We start from the raw sequence: 12,620 nt of genomic DNA on the forward strand, positions 1-12,620 counted from the left end.
GCACATACACGTGGAGCATCTTCTGAGAGCAACATGGGAGAATCACTATAATGAGAAAACTACCCCATGACCCCTCCTTTATGAACAGATGGAGACTGTTGGCTCTGTCATTGATCCAAATGAAGCATCAAATCCAAATGCTAACCATCAAATGACCTTCTAGAATGAGAAAAATTTTACAAAATATTATTATTATCTAGAATTTCATACATGTGTAAAATGTATCTTGATCATATCCATCTCCAACTCCTCCCTGAAACTTCCCCCAGGCTGCTCCTAAATATACCTCCCTCCAAAATTTATAACATCTTTTTTTAATAGAACTCACACTGAGTCCAGTTTGTGTTGTTTATATGTTCATAGGTATGGGGTCATCCATTTGGGTGTGGGCTACCTACTAATGACTACCCACCTCAAAGAAAAGTGATTCTTCTTACTCCAGCAGCTGTCATCTGCCAGTAACCCCTCAGCTAGGGCTAGAGCATCTGGAACCCACTGCCCTCAGCACATACCATGTTAAAATTTTCACCTGGCTTGATATTCTGCAGGTCTTATGCTGGTAACCACAGTTGCTGTGTTTTCATGTGTGCAATAGCCATGTCATGCCCAGAGGACATTTTACAGTACTTCTTCAAATCTTCTAACTCTTAAGTTCTTTTCACCCCCTTCTTCTGAGTTGTTCCCTTAACATTGGGTGAGGATGGATGTAGCCAGCCTATCTATGGTAGAGTAATCACAATCACTTATTCTCAAAGACTTAGGATAGTTATAAGTTGTCTGCATTAACCTCTACCCTCTGAAATAAGCATGTCTGATTAAGATTGAGAGTATCACCAATCCGTATGTTAAATGTAAATATTTGAAGATAGTGTGACAATGTGCTATTTATTAAAACATCAGCTGAAAACTGAGAATTTAGAGGGAAAGAAAGGGAGGTAGGTGGAGGGTTATGGGAGTGAATGTAATCAATTCATTGTATGTATGTACAAATATATGAAACTTAAATTTTTATATGTATGGATGTTTTGCCTAGGTGTATGTATATGCACTATATACATGCCTGATACCTGTGTTAGCCAAAAGAGAGCATTGGATCCCCTGAAACTGGAGTTATTGGTAGTTGTGAGTCCGCATGTGGGTCTAGGAATTAAAGCCAGATTTGCTGAGAGACCAGGAAGTGCTTTTTACCGCTGAGCTATCTCTCAAGCCCCAGAACTTAAAATTTTAAGTTACTTCTCACCTATTCTTACCAAAGAATTAAATTAAGCCTCATGTAGGGACTCAATACAATGTATACCACATCTTACTTTAGTAACAAACTATTTTGTGCTTTTAAGAGGAGTCGCCTAGCAAATCAGATGACAATTAAGTTGAGAGTTCCTATACCTAAACATAGTAAAGGCAATGTACAGCAAGCCAACAGCCAAAATCAAACTAAATGGAGAGAAATTCACAGCTATCCCACTGAAATCAGGAACAAGACAAGGTTGTCCACTCTCTCCGTATCTATTCAGTATAGTTCTTGAGGTCCTAGCTAGAGCAATAAGACACCAAAAGGAGATCAAGGGGATACATATTGGAAAATAAGTCAAACTCTCACTGTATGCTGATGATATGATAGTTTACATAAGCGACCCCAAAAATTCTACCAAGGAACTTCTACAACTCATAAACACTTTCAGTAATGTATCAGGATACAAGATTAACTCAAAAAAATCAGTAGCCCTCCTGTACACAGATGATAAAAGGGCTGGGGAAGAAATCAGAGAAACATCACCCTTCACAATAGCCACAAATAACATAAAATATCTCGGAGTAACTCTAACCAAACAAGTGGAAGACTTCTATGACAAAAACTTTAAATCTTTGAAGAAAGAAATTGAAGAAGACACCAGAAAGTGGAATGATCTCGCATGCTCCTGGGTAGGTAAAGTTAAATAGTAAAAATGGTAATCTTACAGATTGAATGCAATGCCCATAAAAATCCCAGCAAAATTCTCCACAGATCTTGAAAGAATGGTACTCAACTTTATATGGAAAAACAAAAAACCCAGGATAGCCAAAACAATCCTGTACAATAAAAGAACCTCTGGAGACATCACAATCCCTGACTTCAAACTCTGTTACAGAGCTACAGTACTGAAAATAGCCTGGTATTGGCTAGCATAAAAACAGACAGGAAGACCATTGGAACTGAATCAAAGACCCGAATAACAATCCTCACACCTACAAAAACTTGATTTTTGATAAAGAAGCAAAAAATCTAAAATGGAAAAAAAGAAAACCATATTCAATGAATGGTGCTGGAATAACTGGATATCAACATGTAGAAGAATGAAGATAGACCCATATCTATCACCATGCACAAAACTCAATTCCAAATGGATCAAAGACCTCAACATCCAGCCAGCCACACTGAACCTCATAGAAGAGAAAGTGAGAAGTACACTTGAACACATTGGCACAGGAGACCACTTCCTAAATATAACACCAGTAGCACAGACACTGAGAGAAACAATTAATAAATGGGACCTCCTAAAACTGAAAAGCTTCTGTAAATCAAAGGACATGGTCAACAAGACAAAATGACAGCCTACAGAATGTGAAAAGATTTTCACCAACTCCACATCAGACAGAGGGCTGATCTCCAAAATATACAAAGAACTCAAGAAATTGGTCATCAAAAGAACAAATAATCCAATAAAAAATGGAATACAGACCTAAACAGAGAGCTCTAAACAGAGGATCTGAAATGGCTGAAAGACACTTAAGGAAATGTTCAACATTCTTAGCCATCAAAGAAATGCAAATCAAAACAGATCTGAGATTCCATCTTACACCTGAAAGAATAGCCAAGATCAAAAACACTGATGACAACTTATGCTGGGATAAAGGGAACACTCCTGCATTTCTGGTGGGAGCGCAAGCTGGTATAGCCCCTTTGGATATCAGTATGGTGAATCTTCAGAAAATTAGGAAACAACCTTCCTCAGGACCCAGCAATACCTCTTTTGAGTATGTATCCAAAGGATGCTCAATTGTGCCACAAGGACATGTGCTCAACTATGTTCATAGCAGCATTGTCATAGCCAGAACCTGGAAACAACCTAAATGCCCCTTGACCGAAGAATGGGTAAGGAAAATGTGGAACATTTACACAATGGAGTACTACACAACAGAAAAAAATAACGACGGCTTAACATTTGCAGGCAAATGGATGGAGCTAGAAAACATTATTTTGAGTGAGGTAACCCAGACACAGAAAGACAATTATCACATATACTCACTCATAAGTGGTTTTTAGACATAAAGCAAAGAAAACCAGCCTACAAATCACAATCCCAGATAACATAGACAACAATGAGGGCCCAAGAGAGACATACATAGATCTAATCTACATGGGAAGTAGGAAAAGATGAGAGCTCCTGTGTAAACTGAGAGCCTGGGGACAATGGGAGAGGGTCTAAGTGGGAGGGTAGAGGCAGGGAGGGGAGCAGAGAAAAATGTAGAGCTCAATAAAATTGGTAAGAAAAATTTGAGAGTTCCTGTAAGTCCATCTCTTATGGGACTAGTAACTGGATAGCCAGAATGCATTTTATGAAATGAGTTCAGAAACATGGAAGATCCAGCTGCCCATATGTCAACTTTCTTGTATTTGTGAAGATGTGAGGAAGGCCAAATGGTTGGTTCTCCTTAGACAAGAGCTAGCTTCTCCTTAGGTATTTAGGCAAACGCATCTTGGAAGGAGCTAAACTTTGAAAAACCATATGGAATAAAACGTAAAGTTTGAACAAAAACTTCTGAGTTGCTCTGGATATGTCTTTTTGGTTAGGCAGAGCTTTAGAAAAACTTTTCAGAAGAGAACTAACCATAGCTCCAGTGGTCTGGTTCCTTCTCTAGCTCACTGCACTTTTAGCTCGTCTTTAGTGTGAGGAGCAGCAGGCTGTTGATACTGTGGATGCTTACATCTGGAGTTCCTCGTCTGGGAATACTTTTTTTGTCATCACTTTAGACTGACTGGGATCATCCTTAAGAATCTAGTTCAAGCATCCCTTTCTGAGATAGGCTGGTACTAAATCTAAAAGGGACACATCTCTGTGTTTATTTGTGTAATATCTATCATCTCTCCCACTAGACTCTGAATTTGAGATGGGGGACTGTGCCATGGTATAGACTAGGCCACTGTATATACCCAGTGCTTAAGATCACTGTGCAACCTGTATGCAAGCATTCAATAAATATTTGTTGAATGGACTAAATTAACTAATGTCTAAGTGATTGGCTACAGTGTATAGTTGGAAGTGATCCGTATGTAATGAATGCTATATATATGGATGCTATAGTTATTTTCAGGGTTTGGCAGCAAAAAGCAAGTTTTTTCATGTCTTCTTTATTTACATGTGAGTGTATACATAAAATATTTCAGTGATATTCAGTATATATAGAAAATAGAGGAAGGAAAGGGAGTGGGAAATATGTAGCGCAATAAAAACAATAAAAAAGAAAATATCAAAAAATAATTACTGGTAATACCACCACCCATATTATATTACTTTCGTGGCTGTGATAAAACACCATGACCAAAAGTGACTTATAGAAGAAAGAGTTTATTTTTGTTTACAGTTCCAGAGAGAGAGTCCATGGAACTAAGTGACAAGCTCTACCTCCTATAGGTTCCATAGCCTCCCCAAATAGTACCAAAAGGAGATCAGGTATTCAGAGCCTATGGGGTCCATTTTCACCCAAACCTCCACAAATAGTATCCACTGAATTAGGACCCAAAGCAGAGGATGTGGAAGAATAGAGATTTACATAGATTAGACCAGGGTCAGTGGTGATAGAAGTCTTCCTAATCAGGGACCCCATGTATTTGATACTCAGGAGAGATAGCCTCCTCAGAGAGTTTATCTTCCTGACCATGGAAACAATCTGCCTTCTTAGTATTGTTGACTTATGTATTCACCAGGGTAAGGTTACTGCTATAATAAACAGCCCACAAAGTTAATACCTTGCAATTATGAGGATTTCTCTTCCCTTATGCAACAGAGTTGTACAATTAAACCATAGTTTTATTTTTAATTTATTCTTCTCTCATATATTATATCCCAACCACAGTTTCCCCTCCTTCCTCTCTTCTAAGTCCTTCCCAGGGATATCGACCAAATGGCATATCAAATTATAATAAAAGTAGGCATATAACTACAGTTAATTTTAGAGCATTTGCAGCATTCCCTCTGAATAAATCTGTCCATTACCAGTCACTTCCCTTTCTTGTTTCCTCCAGTTTTCCTCCCTATTCACTATTAATCTATTCTGACAACCCATTAGTAGTTACTTCCAACTCCCTCACCTCACTAACCAATATTCTTTTTTTGTCCCTGTCTATGGTTTTGCCTGCTCTGGCAATTCCCTATAAATAGAGTGAGAAAATACACGTTATTTTGTGTGTGGCTTTTGTCATGTGGCATAATATTTAAAACATTCATTTATGTTGGAGAATGCCAGTACTTCATTTTTGTGGCTGAGCATGCTACAGACCATATTTTATTTACCATTTCATCTGTTGGTGGATATTTGGGTTTGTTTCTACTTTTCAGTCATTGTATGGAGACTTCTATGAGCCTGGTGAGGGGTTACTGTTCGTTACTCCTTCCTTCATGTGTTCTTTCATCCAAATAAACTGCAAGGGAAAATGGAAAATGGAGTCTGGGTGACCAGGAAGGAAAGGAAATAGGCTGTAGTGAACCCACAACAATTTGTAAGTAAGATCCTTTGTGAAGATTTAACTGGATCCTTTGTGAAGATTTCTAATAACATGTCACAGAGCAGGATCAAGGCAAGAATATGCTTCAGATCCTGCCACCTTTGTGCAAGTGGAAGAAACAGTCTGCAAAATGTCCAGTTCTGTCGCACAGTCTTCTAGTCAGTGCAGGGCCATCACATATTCCTTCAAATCTCCCTGAAGGCGGGGAAACTTGGCAGGATGGGAGCACGGCCAGAGTTTCTGCCTGTGATGCAACTTGGACCTACTTGTAGAGTAGGAAACAACTATTTTAATTTTCATTTCTTTGGCTATGGGCATTGTTCATATGACAACATAGGTTGTTTCTAGTTGTTCCCTTCTTCTGTAAGTATGAGGCATCTGGCCAGGGGAGGGCACCTGCTTTCCTGTGGCAGGTGTGTATCTATCAGAGCCCAATCAGGAAACAGAAACTACCTCGTGTACTTAAAATGGAGGAAACTGAACATGGGAAATTGGTTGCATAGACAATGAAAGAGTTGATGGAATCAGAAAACCAGGAGGCAGCCTAGAAATTAGCAGCTATAGGAAGCTGCACCACTCTTTCCCTGGAGAGGTCTAGAATAGAGGGTGACATTAGTAAAAGCCAGATACAGGAGTAACCTGGAGTAGTGATCCTGAGGCAGCCTCCTGGGAGCTATCTATGGAAGAGGACCAGCTGCGGTCAGAGGTGCTCCAAACCAAGAAAGGACAGACAAAGTTGCTTGATCTTTTCTTCATCCCCATCTTCCAGTTACCTACCTAGATGGCCTTCCAGTGGCGATAGCCAGATACATGGTCATAAAAGCCTGAAGACTTACCCTGAACAAAGCAGAATGGTGAAGACTAGGAGAGTATCTGAAAGAAAACAGACCCATCAGTGACCCCATAAAACACTTTCAGATACACCAATTGTCTTCTGTATGCTCTTAACACAACTCTATTGTAGCATAGTTTATATACAATAAAATGTAAAATTAGAAGGAAATAATTTGATGAGTGTGGCCAACAAAATAATACTCATCAGATTACCAGTGCTGAGAGCTACAATGATTTAATCCTCAAAAGTTACCTTTTTTTTACCGCTTCCTAGTCACTTTCCACTCCCATCCAGCCTCAATTTGCATAGTTTTGATTGATCTAGTTCCCCCCCCCCCCCGCTCATCCTTTTTTGGGTAGTGTCAGAATTTGTATATACCCATTCAGTGATTTTTAAATTTTTTTCCTATGGTTCTTAGACTTGGTTTCTAGAGATTTCATTATTCTTCTTTCTCTGCCTTATTTCCTCAATTACTTCTCTCCCCGCTTTCCTCTTTCTCTCCCTTTCTCCACCCCCACCATGTACAATATTTATAAAAGCAATGTATTGTTAATAATTGATTTCAAATTTTTGTTTGGAGTAGATTTTTGTTTATTTGTTTTGCTTTTTTCCAACACAGGGTTTCTCTGTGTAACAGTTCTGGCTGTCCTGGAACTTGCTTTGTAAACCAGACTTGCCTCTAACTCACAGAGGTCTGCCTGCCTCTGCTTTCTAAGTGTGGAGTAGATTTTTTTGTGACACAGTCTCACACTGTTTCTCAGGCTAGCCTGGACCTCATCGAATTCCTCTTGTCTTGGTGTCCCAAATGCTTAGATCATACACATAGGTGCCCACATGTCTCCCGAGTTCTTTTACTTTCAGTAAAGTCATCCCTAGGGCAGTCCAGTTGATTATGTTGTATCTCAATTATTGGATCCCATTTTTCTGCTTCTCTGCACATCTTAGAATTTTACTGTACTCCATATATCTTTTCTCAAACACCTGAGTCGAAGTATGGTTTAGTTTTGTTTGTTACTGTGAGTATTGGAAGCCTTGCCTAGACCCCATGATTAGCATTTATGGCTTTTTAGTAGTTCTAGAGACTACTAGGTTGACAACGGATTGCATTTTAATTTGATTCACTTCACCTGTGATTAGACCAACCCCCAGTCCTCTGCTGCCTTTTCTGTCTTAAAAATATTTTGTGCAAAAAGAGCCAGAGACTGCCATTTCTGATATCTTTGGACTCAGTTTTTGCAGGGCCTGGAATCCAAGTGCTGTGATTAATGCATGTGATAGCTTTTGGTTTCTGAGCTTATCTTTAATTTCTAGACTAAATTCAGGGAGTGGAGATAGAACAACAGAATTGTTAGGGTGAGTGATTTTATTTTGCTTAGGGATAATTCTAAATTGGATTCTCTATCATCTTAATACTGTTTTTTTTTTTAAAAAAAAAAGCTCATTTACTCCTTGTCTTTACTGTCAAAGGCTCTTTCTTTCAGTGGTCTACTTAGACAAGGCAAGCAAGTGTGGAAATTGTCATACTTCTGTAATTGACTTCATCATGACTTCCCACCATAGGAAGGACTGTTCACATGCTCGTATGTCCTAAAAGTCTTTTATTTTGTTTTCAGCACCTGCAAGACAATGTTCTAGAAAGGATGGTGGTTCTTTAGAGAAGACCTCACTCATAAGAAAATGATCTGGAGGAATGTCAGAAAGAAGTCAGGGGTCATGTCACTGAAATACATGAGGAGGAAAGCGATAGGTAGAGAGACTAGCACAGGTAGCAGCAAGAAGGCTTGCACAGCTGGAGCAGATGCATAGATGATGGGGAGTATAGGTGGGAAGAGATGAGATTGGAGAAATAACTAACTACAACATCTTGGAAAGTATTGGAGGCCATTTTTAGAAAATGATACCTTTTCTAAACTAAGTGTCCTTGAAGAATTGTTGTTGTATTGTTTAAAGCAGAGTCTTATTGTGTAGTCAGACCTCAAATTTACAATAGTCCTCCTGCCTTAGCCTCTAAAGTGCTGGGATGCAGTAATACACCAACTTGCTCCAGGAGAGGTTAGATTGGACCTGCTACCTGACATAAAATTGTTGCAGGATCAATGGCTTCTGCGTTAAGAATACATTGTAGAGAAGTAAGGGAGAAGGGGGAGGGGGAATGACTGTGGCTTGGGCCATGGTGCTAACTGTGGAAGTCATGAGGAGTGGATTTTTCAGATATGGTTTGAAATAAAAACCAGTGGCATCTGTTTGATGAATAAAACAGTATTAGGGGACATAAAGCATGACTAATGTTATTTTTTAGCCTAATAATTGAACAAGATGGGGAAGGCTGCAAAAAGACCATTATGATAGTGTGATCAAATAATTTTAGATGTATTGAATTTGAGAGATTAGACATGCAACGGGTATGCTCAGGTGGAAATATAAATCTAGAGTTTGGGGGATAATCTGAGCCAGAAGTAGAAATTTGATGGTTGTCAGAATATAGATGGTTTGAAAACTCGGGTTATAACTAGATTGTACTATGAGGAGATTTAATGTATTTGATACAGAGGAGAAGGGCCAAATGTTTACGTTTGGACATCTCCATTGTTAAGATGATAGATATAAGTAGTAACCAAGCTCCAGTAAGAGGATAATCAGGTGACTGCAGTGTCCTGCTACTCAAATGAATGAAAAAGGAGCCACAGTTGTCATGTACACACACAGGTCAAATGCATGTGTGTATCAAATGATCAGACAGCTCAAGGACTGAGAATTGTTACATAGATTTAGCAATAGTGCAGACATACTGAGTCCGAATGTGCAGGATAAAAAGCATGGATGTCCAAGTCTCATATCTGGAGAGTCACATTTAACTAACTGATCTGGTGTGCACAGTGGATTCCAGGACTTTTAAAGACCCCTAGGTATGTCTAATAAGGTTAAGACCACTATCATCTTTATTTTATCATTGTGATATGTCCTTAGTGTCAGAAACTGACATTTCTGACTGATTAAACACAGAAGTTTTTATCTGTAGGGCTTGTTTCTGGGTACTTGGGATCTGAAAATGATAAGCAGATCTGAAAGCTGATTAGTAACCAGTAAAGGGATAAGCTGTTTAGTGCCTGTCTTAAATTGGCTTTTAAGCTGAAAATCTCTTGGCTTTCATTTTTTCAGGTGTTTGATTTGATTTGTGTTTATTCAAAAGACATTTTGTTTTAACAAGGGTAAGTTCAAGTTAATAATAATTTTAAAAACTCAAAATGGAATTTTAGTATAACCAGTCCAGAAATAAAGTAGCCCAACTTGAAAGCATTTAGGTGAGTTAAGCACATTCCTTGAAAAATCCTGAATATTTCATCCCTCAAAAGTTGTCTAGTAACAGATATAGAAATTTAATAATTTTTCACATTCTTACCATAGATGTTAGGAGTTATCTAGATGCTTTAGTAAATTTGAGTTGGTTTGGTATCTGTTAAAGAATTAAAGAATATCATGGTAGGCTATAGAAAAAGTCTGATTTGCAGCCAGGTTAAATGAGATACTCTATGACAAAGAGAGTGGGAACACAAATGCATTAAAAACAAGACCAAGGTAGAAGATAGAAAAAGAGAGTAGAAAAACAGGCTTAATTTTTACAGGTTCCCAAAAGGATGCCAAATGTCTACACTAGCCCTTCTCAATCTGAGTTACATCCCAACAAGAGAAATAAAGCCTAATGCCCCATGGCATCCAGTGAATGACATGAGTAATTCTTTCCTGAGTATGCAGTGGGGCTAGTCATGTACCATCTTTGGAAGAATTTAGAAACTGTCATACAAATGATATGATAATGCTCTCTAGGGTTTAATTTTATCATGGAACCCCAGTTGAGAAAGCCTATTTAGGTACTATTCTGTCTTCTTAGATGATGAAGTAAGTTTTTGAGGTATGTCTTTAGGAAAGAAAACATTTTTAAAAACCTGCTATAAAAGTACCAAAATTTAAGAAGATTAGTTTCTTTATTGATTTTACTAGAATAAAGCTGAGTGTAGTAGATACAATCTCAGAATTTTGGAGGCTGAAGCAGGAGGACTGCCATGAGCTTTAGGCCAGCCTGGACTACATACTGGGTTTCAGTTCATCTTGGGCTGAGTGACATGTCCCAACAAAATATTTAAAGGATTCACTAGACTAGTTATTAACAAAGCATAAAGACTACCATTTTATACAAATCCTCACGAGAGTTTTCTAAAGAGTTTAATGTGTATCCTTCCAGGCTTCTGTCTATCTGCATGAACATCTGTGTTAGTAGTGTTTATTTCAAAGAACAGGATCGTGCTTTTCATTAGCATTTTTCCATACAACATTATGGATATTATTCTATATTATTATGTATTTATTCCTTTCTAAAGGCTGCATTGTATTACATAGCTTGGTTGTTACACATTTTTATCTGTTCATTCTGTCAACAGACATTTACAATCATCTCCAATTGTTCACTATTACAAGCAATGCCGTAACAAAAGTACTTTTCAAAACTTGTTGGGAAAATTGTATATTATAAATTCTAGAAGTTGAATTGTAACCAGGCAGTGGTGGCACACGCCTTTAATCCCAGCACTTGGGAGGCAGAGGCAGGAGGAGATCTCTGTGAGTTCGAGGCCAGCATGGTCTACAGCTAGTTCCAGGACAGGCTCCAAAGCTACAGAGAAACCCTGTCTCCAAGAATTCCCCTCCCCTGAGAAAGAAGTTGAATTGTTAAAGTCGGGATGCTTGCCTATCTTAATTTTTATGTAAAATTTCAAAAATTGGAGAATACTGTAATTGTAGGCAAGGATCTTCATAGACAAAGAGCAACAGGAAATAGAGAAATCAGAGTCTGGTATGGTGGATGGTGGCGCATGTTTATATGAGTACTAGGAAGGCAAAGGCAGAATCACTGTGAGTGTCATCAGCCTCGTCTACACAGGAAATTCTGGAAACAGCCACACCTACAAAGTGAGATCATGTCTAAAAAAGATGGAGGAAATAGAAATGCAAAAGTATTTATTGCTAAGATTGTCTCGTGTGGTTATGGGGCCTGAGAAGCCCCATCATAGGCTGCCTTCAAGCCACAGACTCAGGAAAACCAGTGGTAGAATTCAGTGAGTCCACAGGCATGAGAATTAGGAGTGTCACTGTACATGATCCCTGAAGTCTGAAAACCTAGAACCAAGAACTTCAGTGTCTAAGGGCTGGAGAAGATAATTTCACAGCTCAAAGGGAGGGAAGGAGAAAAATAGATTGAGATTAGCCTTTTTGGTCTACATGGACTGCAGTGTTAGTGGTGCTAACTAGCATTGGTGCTAGTGGGTCTTTAATCTATTGACTCAAATGCCAGTCTCTCCCACACACCAAGAAATGATATTTTTACCAAGTCTCTAGGAAACCATTAGCAAAGTCAAGTTGATATGTAAAACTAACCATCATTATAATTAATCTCCATGTACCCTTTAATCACTTGAATAGATAAATTTGCAAAAGCAAAATTTTATTTTACCTTAACCCTCACTTTCTTCTACTCAAAGATCAGATTTTATTATGAATCAAAGATGTTCCATTTCCTCAACAGATATATCAAGGTTAAGGGTGCTTTTATGAAATAATTATAGATATGGTATCATAGCTAAAATTAATTACAGTTTCTTAATATCAGTGTTCACAATTTCCCAGTTTTACTTTTTAAAAAGATTTATTTTCATTTTATGTTTATGAGTGATTTGCTTGCTTGTATATGTGCACACCATAATACATGCAGAGGCAAGAAGAGGGTGTTAAATCCCCCGGAATTAGGGTAATAGGCGGTTGTGAGCTACCTGACATGGGGTACTGAGAACAAAATCTGGATCCTCTGCAAGAGCAGTAAGTGCCCGTAACCACCAAGCCATTTCTCTAATGTCTTATTTTTTTTTACAGTGGATTTGTCTGATTATGAATCTAGACATCATTTATATATTGCATTTGATTGACAATGGCTCTTAAGTCTCTTTTTAATACTGTTTTTTCCTCTTTTCTTCT

At 38.3% G+C, this 12,620-nt stretch overlaps 1 protein-coding gene across 1 annotated transcript in view; it reads left to right on the forward strand.

Annotated features, from left to right (window-relative positions):
- Window positions 1-12,620, forward strand: part of Map3k15 (mitogen-activated protein kinase kinase kinase 15) — a 120,703-nt gene that overhangs the window by 54,007 nt on the left and 54,076 nt on the right. The gene's annotated exons all lie outside the window — the stretch shown is intronic.

This window comes from Microtus pennsylvanicus, chromosome X, assembly GCF_037038515.1.
Source record: "Microtus pennsylvanicus isolate mMicPen1 chromosome X, mMicPen1.hap1, whole genome shotgun sequence".
NCBI classification, from domain to species: domain Eukaryota; kingdom Metazoa; phylum Chordata; class Mammalia; order Rodentia; family Cricetidae; genus Microtus; species Microtus pennsylvanicus.